We start from the raw sequence: 13,544 nt of genomic DNA, 5'->3' as shown, positions 1-13,544 counted from the left end.
CAGAGGTAAGGTCTCTCTTCAACATTCTTTGGAGAGACCTGCTGGTGACTCATTTGAAGCTGAAATTATCTACTTGCAAAGAATTTGTAATCCAGTATCTGTTAAGGGATGACATACCCAAAACTACTGAGATTGTTTCAGGATATTTAGCCAAGATTTTTAAAGTCAAATTTAAAACTACTTAATTTTACTTAATGGTGGATACTGAATCTTTTATACATTTTTTGTGTTTAATATGTCTGAATTACCAAAGTTTTATGGATGTTTCTCTCTCTCTCTCTCTCTCTCTCTCTCTCTCTCTCTCTCATTATTATTATTTTATTGTCTGAATTATGCCAGTAAAGGCTGAATGAATGAACAGAAGCAAAATGAGGATATAAACCTGTGTTTGGATTGTATCATTTCTAATCAGAAAACTAGCATGTGAGGGAGAAGGCTAGAATAGAAGTGTTTTTCATCCTTTGCTCCTTCATCATCCATAGCCAGCATGGCCAATGGTCAAGGATGATGGGAGCTGAGCCCCAAAAATGCCTGGGGACTTGAGGTTGAAGAACACTGGAAAGAAACCTTTTTTTCTGAAACCTAGTTTTATACTAGTGAGACTTTTCTTTATGGAGGAGCAGCATCTCATGAGAGATCAAGAACTCCCTTCTTTCCCCCTGCGACTACAGCCTTCCACAGGGAGGTGAGGCATCAAACCTCTTCACTGTGTTACCTGTATATAGTAGTGGTTGTGTTGTTGCTTTTTTAGTTCTGTATTTCATAATGAATTTTTTATTTATTTCTTTAACGCATTGAGAGATGTGCCAATTTACCATGAAAATAACTTTTGCTTGCAGCTAACTCATAGGCAGCACTGGATGGGATTGAGGAAAGAGGCAACTCTCGACAGTGAGTGGATGCATGGAGAGGAGATCAAGCCTTCAAAGATTATTCGACAGGGAAGGCTTTCCAAAACCTTCTGTTTACCTGCAAGCAATCTCTGTACATATAATTTGTGTCTGTTTTGTTTCTCCAAACTGAAGTTGCCAGTTTATCTCTGTAAGACAGCTGTGTGGGAAATAAAGCAACAACACCCGTTCCACCAAAGTAAATTTCCCCACATTGCATCATGGGAGGACCTAAGCCTGGCTGGAACAACTTGTGACCTACAGAGATGGATCCAGACCATCAGCCATCTCCCATAGACTGCCAGATGCCTGACAGCCATTTGTTTCCAGGCGCCAACAACACTGAGGTGTTTATTGGGCTCCTTGTAGATCACTATACATTAGGATTGCCACACAAGCAGTGTACAGGAGGAAATGACCAGGAAAATCCATATGTACAGCAACCCATGTCAGAATGCGAATTTCCTAAAAAATATGGGCCATAGATTATTTAATAGCCATAGGCCTGGGAAAAGAGGAATGTTTTTGTCTGGTGTCTAAAGACATGTAATGAACCTTTCTGAGGAGAACATTCCACAATGGGGAGCCACCACAGAAAAGCTCTCTTGTTGCCACCCTCTGAACCTCTCCGGGAGCGGAGAGAAAGAGAAGGGTCTCAGATGACAAGCGTAAGGTCTCCCTCTCAGGAACTGGTAGTGATCCTGGTAATATGAAGCCAGTGAAGCAGGCCTGTCCAACCAACAGCTACTGTCTTGAGCACAAATATTGTATAGAAATAAACCAGTTTGAGTATGGCTATCCTAGACTGCTTTTCTTCTTCTTCCTTCTGGGGAAATGTCTTTCTTAGATTATATTTATTAATTTTACCCTAAATCATAATTTTCTCTCTCTAGGCAAATCCTTCTGGATTTTTCTTCTGTGTTTCACTGTGTTATGATTTCTCTTTGCTCTTTTCTTGGTTTTGATCTAATCTCATTAACCAGCCCCATTCTGCTATCGGTGTCTCTCAACGTTCTGCTTTCAAATATATTTTCTTCCCTTCAGTTTCATTATTTCTTCATTTGTATCGATTTTAGGTGAGGTATATTGAGTTGCATTGTTGTATGTTTAAATTCCACCTCTTTCTTCTTCTGTCCTTCAAAATGTGTAAGTACCACCTGATTGCTATTTCATCATGGTTGTCTCACCATAAACCGAAGATCAATATGCAGAAAACTGAACAGATTCATTTTTCTTCCTAAACCTTCTCTGTCTTCTTCTGTCTGACTATAGTGCTTCTCTCTGCCATATTCTCTGCAGCAAGTCTGCAGTTCTGCAATTATTTTTGACAACACTTTCTTTTGCTCCTTATTTCTGCTCTTGTTAAAAATGTATCAACTTTTCCTTCCTCATAATTCCAATAGCCATTCCTTTTGAAGCATTGATTCTGCTACGGCTGCAAACATAATGTGTGTGCATGGGGAGCAGACAAGTATGATTCTACCAAAATATTCAATGCCCTTGCTAGGCTTGAGCTGGCAAAGGAGGAGGGTGGAAAAATGCAGTTCATTCTTCTATTCATTTCCTGCATTTATTTATTTATTTAAAAAAGGTTCCACTCCCATTAGAAATATTTGAATTTCTGGGCATGCTGGTAGCCTGGGGGGGGGGGGGCTTTGGAGCTTTCAGGGTTATAACACATCCACTTCGGCAGATGTCCTCTGGCATATAGCTCCGAGGATGACTTCCTGGGGATATAAGTCTGTATTCAGGGCAGAGTTGGGACAAGCAGCCATCCCCAAATGCCACCTCATTTGCAGGTAGAGAACTGGGTGCGGCTGCTTTGGTTCCATTTTGGGGGCCAAGAGTTGATCCCTAAAATGGTATGTGGGCAGGCAAGGGAGTTTATGCTAAGTATCTTCTCAGACATACTCTGGGCAGGAAGATAGTAGCAGTCTGAACTCTGCTGTTGCTGTTGTGTTACCTGAAGGCCAGAGTAAGGAATCTCTTTGCCACCATATAAGCTCTTCCTTCCCCACCCCTCCAAATTTTGTGCCATCCTCTTCCCTCCCGCCTCAGGATTCAGCCAAGCTGCCCCCACCCAAATCATGAGACTATCAAAAGAAAAATGGGGGAGACCCAGTCCTAATTCAGTCTCTTATTATTTGTAGAACTGATTGTTTGAGTATTCTTTCATTTAGTGTTCTTGTTTATTCTCTTAAGCCTTTAATATCTGTCTCAATGGGATTCTCCTGTTCACTTCATTTTCTTTTCCTTATGGGTTGATTGTCTTTCCCCTTTATATATTGATTTGTATTGACTGTCTACCTTATCAAATTCCATCTGGCTTTTCCTTTTCTTTTTCTTTTTTGCAAAGGGCCCAAGCCTGCAATCCCAACCCCACTTATCTGGGAGCAAGCTCTATTGAATTCAGTAGGGCTCACTTCTGAACAGACACAATTAGGGTTGTGCTGTTCATTCTTATGACTTTGTATCTCTGTTTTCTTCTCCTCTGTATCTCTGCTCTTGAAATCTGAAGGTTCTTTTTCATCCTCACCTCTCACGTGCTGCTATTTGGATCACTTCTTTTTATCTCTGTTCTGTATGCCCAGAACATCCTTTCAGCATTGATCCAACTGGTCTCTTCCTTTATTTGAGAAGTTACTGGGGAAACTCATATTTTAACCCTTGCTTTTCTTTCATGCTTATCATGATTAATGTTTGACAGCTACAATCTCTCTTCCCTCTAAATTCCCTTTCCTTGTATGTTGTGTTTTATTAGATTGTATGTCTGTTGGCAGAGCCATGTCTCTTTAATTTTTGTATGGTTCTAATACGCATTGCATTGCAGAAGGATTTCAATGAAGATGGTTGACAATGCTCCATTTGTCCTACGTGCAAGGGGTGGGAGGGAGGGGGAAAACACCTCAAATAAAGAGGAGAAATAAGAGAAATGGCTCTGCTGTTTACTGATGCAAAACTCTTTTTTGTAGTTCAATGTGTTTCAAGGAAAAACACTCATTTGAGAGCAGTGGAATGAGCCATGGCATTTAAACCACAGTAGAATCTGAGTTCTGTGGAATCTAGCAGTTGACAGATACCCTAGGGCCTGCAGTTCTCTGGGGATGCTTAGCAGAGCCAAAGAGTTTCATCCAGGCTTAATTCACTAGGTTGACCAAGGCAGTTTCAGTCCCAAACCCAAACCAAATTGATGAAATGTTATAACTGATTTTAATACTGTATTCTTACTGCTGTATTAGCTGGCTTTAGGACCTTGTTGTTAAGGACGGGTAAGGCATCTAATTAAATAATGATACTAACAAAGTTTTTATTCATTTGTTGCAGTGTTGCATTTCTATCTTAATAGCAGTGCTGAATTTCACACGTGCAAAAGAGCGGCCTGTTTTTCCTTCTTAAAGTACATTTTAAAGACTGGGTTTAACCCTTTGGCAAGTCACTGTATGTCCAGGAATATGGTCACACCCACACCACAGATTTAAAACACACATATACCATTTTAAGAGTCATTGTTTTCCCCCAAAGAATCCTGGGAACTGATGTTAAGAGTTGTTCAAAGGCCCTTAACTAAATTACAGTTCCCAGGATTCTCTGGGTGAAGCCATTGCTCTTTGGGTATTTTAAAAGCGTGGTGTGGATGTGACCATATTCTAGCTGTCTTGAGCAAATTGGATAATGGTAGGTTTGCTTGTCTGGATAGCGAGTAGTGTATGAGAGAATATAAAAGTGTCTGGGCACCTACAGTCTAAATTCACTCCAAAATATGGATGTGTAGACTCCTCAGAGAAATTTAAGCAGGGGAATTGACAAAGGGGATTGGAATTCATTGGGCTTCCTTTGAAATTCCTTTGACATTTTGCCTGCACAGAAACTTCTGTGCTCCCTTCATATTTAACTTTAGGTGAAATCCAGTGACAACCTAAGGATGCAGAACCCCTCTGAGAAATTTTGCTCATTTTATTGAAACTCGCTGAGCTTTCCCCGAGGGACAACCTCCAAATTTGCCTTGAAGTTAGCTTAAGGTAGAAGTTTCCTTAAAGTAGAGCTACTTTGTGAGGAAGGACATGCTATGCTAAATAAATAAACAGAACAGTGACAACTCTGCTCAGAATCTTCGTTACAAGTTTTTAGGCAATTATGAAAGTTAGATCCACAGTCAGCAAATATTCATTTAGTTTATGCATGCCATCCAAGAATATAAAGAACTAATTGTCAGGTCGAATAGAACCTGTCTTCTTCCTGGATTTTTCAAAAACTAGTAACCTCTGTATGCATTATTTGCCTACGGCTTTCATGAAGAACTAATTCCTGATGCTATTTTTCAGATGTATATGGAAGACACTTCTGTCTCATTAAGAGTCACTATAAACTGGATTCTCATTTTTTTAAAAAAGGCCTAAAATTTCATGAAATGCTGATTCACTTTGAACTACGGATTCACAATGCTATAAAATATTTATACTCTCCCTCTTGTTGGCATTAAATTTTTCAGTAAGGTTAAGGTCATGAATCACGATAGGGCTTTTAATGAAACAAAATTGTTCTGCCGGTTGAACTTTTATATTAATTCGTCTTGTTCCATAGTGCAAAATCTTCTACACCATACTGATATCTCTAACACCAAAATCCCTAGTTTTAGGAATAGGATGCCAAACCTTTTATCTGCTGCTGTGCTAAAACGTGCCCTCCAATTTCTTGGAAGTTTTCTTCTTCCATGAAGGCTTTGCAAATGTGTGTGAGAGCCAGTGTGGTGTAGTGGTTAAGAGCAGTAGTCTCGTAATCTGGGGAACTGGGTTCGCATCTCCGCTCCTCCACATGCAGCTGCTGGGTGACCTTGGGCCAGGCACACTTCTTTGAAGTCTCTCAGCCCCACTCACCTCACAGAGTGTTTGTTGTGGGGGAGGAAGGGAAAGGAGAATGTTAGCCGCTTTGAGACTCCTTAAAGGGAGTGAAAGGCGGGATATCAAATCCAAACTCCTCCTCCTCCTCCTCCTCCTCCTCCTCCTCCTCCTCCTCCTCTTCTTCTTCTTCTTCACACATACCTCACATGAAGTTGCTCTAGAGCTTCTTTAGAATTTTAGTTCTCATTGTGGGGAGGCCAAGGGTGGCATGTGTGTTTTTCTTCCCATTAAACCTTTGGTTCTCCAGAAGTTCCTGAATTACCACCTCCATCATCCCTGGCCATTGGCCACACTTGCTGAGGCTGATAGGAGTTGTAGTTCAGCAACATCTAGAAGTCCAGAGCTTTCCCATGCAGGCATTAAACATTTTCCCGATGCGCTGATGCCCATGCTTGCTGATCTCATAAAAGGCCCTTGAGAGGTGTTGCCTCATGAAGTATCCTCTTTAGCTTTAACTGAAGTGTGAGAAGACAGGGACCCTTGCATAATAGGAACAGCTTGGTTCTTGTCTAGAGGGAAAAAAGAGCTAACGAGAAAGACATGTATTGTTGGTTTGTCCCTTTCTTATCTGCTAGTAGAAGCAAAATCTATTGTTAAGAAGAGAAGGCAAGAGATGGATGTCTGTCTCTAACCAGCGTATGCCATATATCTATTTTCTAACACTATCCAAGTAAAGAAGAGCAGTTTTGTTGGCACATTTTAACATTTTACTCTCCAAAATCCTAGACGGAAGATTTGCTGATGTTCCCTTCAAGTATAGGTGCCGTCCTTGGGTCCATTTAGTGCTTGAAACAGTCTCTTCATGTTTTTCTACTGTAGATTCTATGAAGGGGTGACAGAATGCATCATTTATCCCCTTATGAAATAGTTTCCTGATTGGGCCTTAGAGATCCTTTTGAATATCTTCATTAAAGGGTCTGATAAATTCATTAAAGAAGAGGAGGCAGTATATGTGAATTTTGTAATATCTCCTAGACCTTATGATTCTCAGCTCCTAGCTCCTTTTCACCTTTGTTCTTCAGAGGCTGTGATTTTGTATCTTTTAAAATTTCTGGCTCTTTCTTTATGGTTGGTTGCCTGCAATAAATATTTGATCCATTGATCCTAGGGGAAATTGTATTGCAAGAATGTGTATTTGACAAAATTGCATAATAATGCATAATAATGTGTTTGTTCTCACAAAAATGTTGAAGAAGTTTCATGAGATCTTTAAACACACACACACACACACACACACACACACTGAAGACAAGAACAACTTCAGAGCAGAAAAATGTGAAGAGGTCAGACACAAACAATGGCAGATTTAGCCATCCTTATTTAATGGACACAAATGTCACTCTGAATATTCAGTTGATATCTGTGCAGAAATAGACAACTTCAACCTGCCACTAGATGCCTCTGTTTTCCACTTGGATAGTTCTACTATCAACAAGACTGGCTTACTAACTGTGACAATGTCCCCATAAATCAAAAGCTTGGCCAGACAAATAGGAATGCACAGTCTGCTGGTTGCTTCTGAGGCGATTGTTAAAAATGTCCCACATTAGAACCCATCTATCAATTTCATTGTAATGGTATTAATGATCTTCTGGTTTCAGACAAGGAAGTCACCTAGCAAATAATCACATAAACATGTGTAGTGCAGCCAGAGGTCAGAAAGTATATGGGAACATGAACTCACTGGATGCCTGCTTCCAGAGTACATTTCCTTTGTTTTCCATTCACTTCTTTTTAAGATAAACATGTTGAGGGGGGTGTATGTTGTGTGATTAATGTAGATAGCAGCCAGTCATTGTGCACATTCACTAGGCCTTGTGGAGAATGTGCACATAATCCTTTCCATTTTTGTACATGCTGTAGGGAATGTGCAGATGTCAAGTGCATTTTTTATTATTATTATTCTCTGGGCAATTTGCACATCCTCCAGTCAGCATGCATATTCTCCAGTGGACCCTCTCCATTCCCTATTCCCTAGGGCCATAGGACCAGGTGAGATGCTAACCCTCAGAGCCCAGATAAGTTCATGCAGGACAACTCAGGAGGACAGGGAAGTGCATTGAAGCACCTGAATGAATCAGTGCCTGACTGAGTGCCATGAAGAGGTGGAGTCTCCAACTCCACTACGGTGGTACCTCGGGTTAAGAACTTAATTCGTTCTGGAGGTCCATTCTTAACCTGAAACTATTCTTAACCTGAGGTACCACTTTAGCTAATGGGGCCTCCCGCTGCCGCTGCGCGATTTCTGTTCTCATCCTGAAGCAAAGTTCTTAACCCGAGGTACTATTTCTGGATCAGCGGAGTCTGTAACCTGAAGCGTCTGTAACCTGAAGCATCTGTAACCTGAGGTACCACTGTATAAGCTCCCTGAGAGAGCTGTTTCACCGCTGAAGCAACAGTTACAAAATCCAGCCTTTCTGAATTGGGGAAATGGACATTCTCTCTCACACAACTGGAATCCTGAGCAGGAATAGATAAGGCTTCTTAGGCTCGGTTTTTCACCTAGGTGGTGGTTGGTCTCCCAGCACTGGAAAAGGACTCTGACCCCCACTCCAAATAAGTAGCACCAGCTACTTATTTGAAGCAGCATCAGCTTTCTGACTGACACATGGCAGCTGCTGCTGAAAATGTCTCATAATATGAAATAGAACTTAGACTGTGTTTGGATGTCAAAACATCATTCCATAGTGATCAATAACGTCTATCCATTTAGTTATTTATTTTATAGATTTATAAATTACTTCATAGCCAAAGTTACCAGAAAGAGAAAAGAGTATAATAAATTGACTAGGCCACCCTTTGGGGAAAGCTTCCTTTAAAAAATGTTTTCAGTAGCTGCCTAAAAATCAGAATGCTATGTGCCTGCCTAATTTCAGCTAGTAGCCCATTCCAGAGTGCTGTAGCTACAGCTCTAAAAACACAGTTTCTAAGCTCTGGGGCATGCGGTACTCTAAGCAGTGCCCATCTGAGGAGGATAGTTGTGTTGGATAGAGAGGTTTGGAAGAGGAATCTCTTACTCTCTCATATCAGACTTTAAACACAATGCTCCAGGCACATTTAAACTAGATTAAATTTGCATCTGCCCTCATCCACCTTTAAATAAACATTCCCCACAAAAATACTTAGCTAGGATAAATCACAGACACTTAGCTTTGCAAATAAGTGTATGGTTCACCCACAGAGTTTCCTGAAGTCGCATCAAACAAGTCTCCATCTGCTAGCAGTAAAACGAAGAAGATGGTTCCAAATGACTTTAAAAGAAAAGCACTTGGTTTCCTTACAAAAAGGTTCATGCAGTCTTTGGGGTGGCAGATGCAGGCTATAAAATCTCATGTTAGGGAGATTCAGTCTGCTTGCAGGGAGCCATGGCGGCATGTCTTCTTGCTTGTTCCAGGAAGCCTGAAAAGGGGCAGAGTAGAGGCTGCTGAGAGGCACACCCAAGTGCAACTTGAGCTCTAACCTCTTTCATGCACACAAGTCAGTGTGTCAATAACAGTACATTACGACAAGTTGCTGCGCAGGAATATACGAGGCAAGGCACTCCCTAGGCAATCTGCCCCCATATAGTTGTTTGTTGTTGTTGTTTAGTCGTTTAGTCATGCCCGACTCTTCGTGACCCCATGGACCAGAGCACGCCAGGCACTCCTGTTTTCCACTGCCTCCCGCAGTTTGGTCAAACTCATGCTGGTAGCTTCGAGAACACTTTCCAACCATCTCGTCCTCTGTCGTCCCCTTCTCCTTGTGCCCTCAATGGAGAAGGGAATGACAGAGAACTAGATGGTTGGATAGTGTTCTCGAAGCTACCAGCATGAGTTTGACCAAACTATATAGTTTAAGGCTTTATAAATGCTATGATAGGGTTGCTGTATTTAAAAAAAGTGAAAATCCAGACACCAAAGTTGTTGAACTCTTCTTTTTTTGTGGCCACATCATAACGCTGCTTGAAAATCCCCCTCCCTGGCTGTGCACTGGTGACTGACTCGCCTCCTGCAGCCCCCATCGACTCGACAACCAGAGCGAGAGCCTCGGCTACCTCTCCTCACACTATCCCTTTTTTCCTCTCCCCCTCAAACCCTCTCACCGCCCCTGGCCTGCTCCCTGCCTTCCTCTGCTCGGTTTGCTCAATGGCATGGCCTGGCGCAAAGCAGGCGCTGCCTTCCCTGGGTTCTACTTTAGCATCCTGCCTGGGAGCCTCCTGCCCCTCGGTTTCCCTGCAGCCGCAGCCGCCACTACTGCGGGGGAGCATGTACTGCTCCAACCGCTGCCTCTGAGAGGCAAGTGCAAAAGCTGAGCTGAGGCCCTGCGCACCTTCGCTCTCCCTCAGCCTGGCGAAGCCTGTCTCTTGCCTCAGTCACCCACTGGTAGAGGAACAACAGGGGTGGGTGGGGAGTGTTAGGGTGTGAAACCTAAGACGCTGGCAAGTTAGCAATGTCATGTAACTTTAAGTAGTCAAGCTCGTTAAGTTGTTAAGTTGCTCAGTATATAAAGAGTGTTTGTTTTCTCTGTGTGTGGGGCGTGAAGCAAAAATGTCTGAAAGCTCCGGAGGTGTTTCTGTTATCTTTCTGCAATAAACCTGTCTTTGGAAAGACAGGCTTCCCTGTGTCGTTATTTCTTTGCTGCTGAGACTTTGAAGCTTGTACTGCAACAAGAATCTCTGCACTGGACTTAATTAATACTCTGCAAAGAGAGCTGTTGCTGGTGGCGCAGCGGAAGCGTTTACTGGACCAGTACACAAAAACTCTCTTAGGTTATGGATCCGTCTACGTTTCTACAGCTGTATTGTGTGCAGAGAAAGTGAAAGCAGCTTTCGGATGAGAGAAGACTGGCTTGGTCGTAAATCCAGCTCTTAAAGGAACTGAGAGGCTTCAGAGGAGGCTGGAGGCGTCTGAAAAGTGAGTAAGACAAATCCCAAGGGGAAAGAGAAGCAAGGGCACACAGAGGGAGTAGCAGCAGACCCCAAGAATGGCAGTGGAAAATTTCCAGGTTCCCTTTACAAAGTTGAACTCTGCTAATTACGTGCAGTGGTCTAAGAGGGCTCAAGTCTGGTTGGAAGCCAAAGAAGTGTGGGCTGACTATGTCCAGAGGCGAAAGCCGTTTGTGGCTGTTGCAGCAGATGCCACAGCAGAGCAACAGGCTGCTGCACATGCTCAGAACAGGGAACATGATAAAATGGACACTAAAGCTAGATGCATGTTGATGGTATCGATAGACGATTCCCAATTACCTCATGTGGAAAATTTAAGGACTGCATTTGAAATTTGGGAAGCTCTTAGGCGAATTCACCATAGAGCCACGCCCGGAGAGAAGGTGAACATTATACGTGCTTTGTATGAGTTGAAATTGAAGCCAGGGGATAGTGTGGTTGAACACACGTCACAGATGACTGAGTATTTCAACCAACTGTCTTCTTTAGGTGTGAATTTCCCTGAAAATATTAAAGTTTATACTCTGCTTAGCAGCCTGCATGCATTGTTTGAAAACTTAGTACTAACTTTACAAGTTTTGCCAGAGGACCAGCTGAATATGAATTATGTGACTGGTAGATTGTGTGAGCAAGAATATCAACATCATCGAAAACGCATTGATAATTCAAATACCCCAAGGGTTGGATGTTCAGATAATTCCCAGCGTGGGGAAACTAGCAGGCAGAGCTGTAAGGAAGCCTCACAAGTGTCTGCTATGGCCAGCAAGTCATGTTTTCGATGTGGCAGCAGGTTTCATTTGATAGCAAAGTGTCCAGAAAAGCAACAGGAATTTCAACAGTCCAAGGCCAGTTTCCGGAGTTACAGGGGAAGACGACGTGAGAACTACAAGAATCAACGATCCAGAGGGGGAGCAGGTGCTGATAAGGGACTATCTGCAATGGCAGCACAACAGAGTCCTAAAAGGAGCCAACAAACCTTGAAGTGGATAATTGACAGTGGAGCAAGTCACAGTTTAGTTCCAGCGACATCTAGTGGCCACTTGATGAACCGCAAGACATTGCCAGTTGCAAAAACCGTGACTATAGCAGACAATAGTAAACGAGAAATGAACCTTAAAGGCACAATTTATGTTAACTGTTTGCAAACTAACCTTCCTGTTTTTGTTCTTCCAGGAATGAAGAATGGACTTTTGAGTGTGTCATGCCTGGTAAAAAGTGGTTTTAAGGTTGAGTTTGAAAATGATGTGTGCACCATTTCGAAACAGGGAAAGGAGCTAGTTAAAATTCCCTGTGAGGATGGGCTTTTTGTTTTGGATGAAGAGCAGTTAGCAGCAGGTAGATGTTCAACAGGTGAAGCGCAAGCTAAGTGTGTAAATAAGGCTCCTCATACAGGTTGTGCACATCTACTACACAGAAGGTTAGCTCATATATGCTTTAAGTATGTAAGCAAGATGCCAGATTTAGCTGAGGGGTGTAACATTAAACCCTGTCCAAATTTTCTGGATTGTTGTGCTTGTAAACATGCTAAGGTTAAGACATGTAACTATCCTAGATCTGATAGAGTAAGCAAGAAACCCTTTGAACTTGTGCACACAGACGTGTGTGGCCCTATGCCAGTCAAATCGCTTGGAGGTGCGAGATTTATGCAAATTTTGGTGGATGACTTTTCAAGGGCTAGTTGGGTTTTCTTTCTGAAAGAAAAATCACAAGCAGCTTCCATCCTGATGGATTGGATTGAAGAAGTTGAATGTAAATTTGACACCAGGGTACGTAAAATACAATCAGATCGTGGCGGGGAATTTGTGAACCACACGCTGGAGACGTGGTTAAAAAGGAAAGGTATAGTTCATAGACTTACCAATCCCTATTCACCACAGGAGAATGCGGTTGCCGAAAGAAAATTTCGAACATTACAGGAAGCCATTGCTGCTTTGCTGTTTGATTCTGGACTTCCACAGCGTTTTTGGGCTGAGGCTGCACTGTATGCGAATTATACTTTTAACAGAGTGTACAATAGCACAGTAGGCAACACTCCTTACTTCATGCTATTTAGAAAAAAAACCAAAAATTGATCATCTAAGAGTTTTTGGATGTCGTGCTTATGTGCTGGTGCCTAGGGCACAACGTAGGAAAGGCGATCCTAGGTCTAAAGAAATGTTTTTCTGTGGTTATCAAGCAAACACAAAAGGTTGGAGATTTGTGAATGTAGAAGGCAATCAAACGAAAGTCACAATCAGCAGAAGTGCGGAATTTTGTGAACAGGATGGTTGGAATAAAATTCATGGGAATCCTGACATACTATTTGATGTGGTGAACAGTAGCAATGAAACTCAGGCCCCAGGGCAGGTATTAGTTCCAGAACAGACTGAGGAATTTGAGTCTGAGGACAAGGGTGAGAAATCGCCTAGTTCACCCAAGTCTGTAAAGTCAGAATCTTCTAGCTCTAAAGGTTCACCTGTACAGCAAGAGAGACGTGTAAAGTCAGAATCAGAAAGTTCTTCAACTACTAGTGACAAACAGGTGACGACTAGTGATTCTGGGTCAGAGGGGGAAACTGAAGGAACATCGCAGGAACTGTTAAGGCGTTCTAAGCGTACCAACAAAGGTAAACCTCCTGAAAGGTACCAAGCTATTAGTGTTTGGGCTGGTTTGGCAAATTGCGAACCTGAAAGTTTTGAGGAAGTTGAGCAATTACCCCAGGAGGAGGCCAGTAAGTGGCGTGAGGCCATGCAAAAGGAGTTGAATTCTATGAAAGAACTGGGTGTGTTTTCCATCACCAAACTGCCAGAAGGTACCAAGGCAGTAAGTTGTAAGTGGGTGTACAGGATAAAG

This window comes from Podarcis liolepis (assembly GCF_965112155.1).
Source record: "Podarcis liolepis genome assembly, chromosome: 17".
Taxonomy (NCBI): Eukaryota; Metazoa; Chordata; class Lepidosauria; order Squamata; family Lacertidae; genus Podarcis; species Podarcis liolepis.
The sequence above is the reverse complement of the archived record's forward strand: the minus strand, read 5'-3'. Positions refer to the sequence as shown.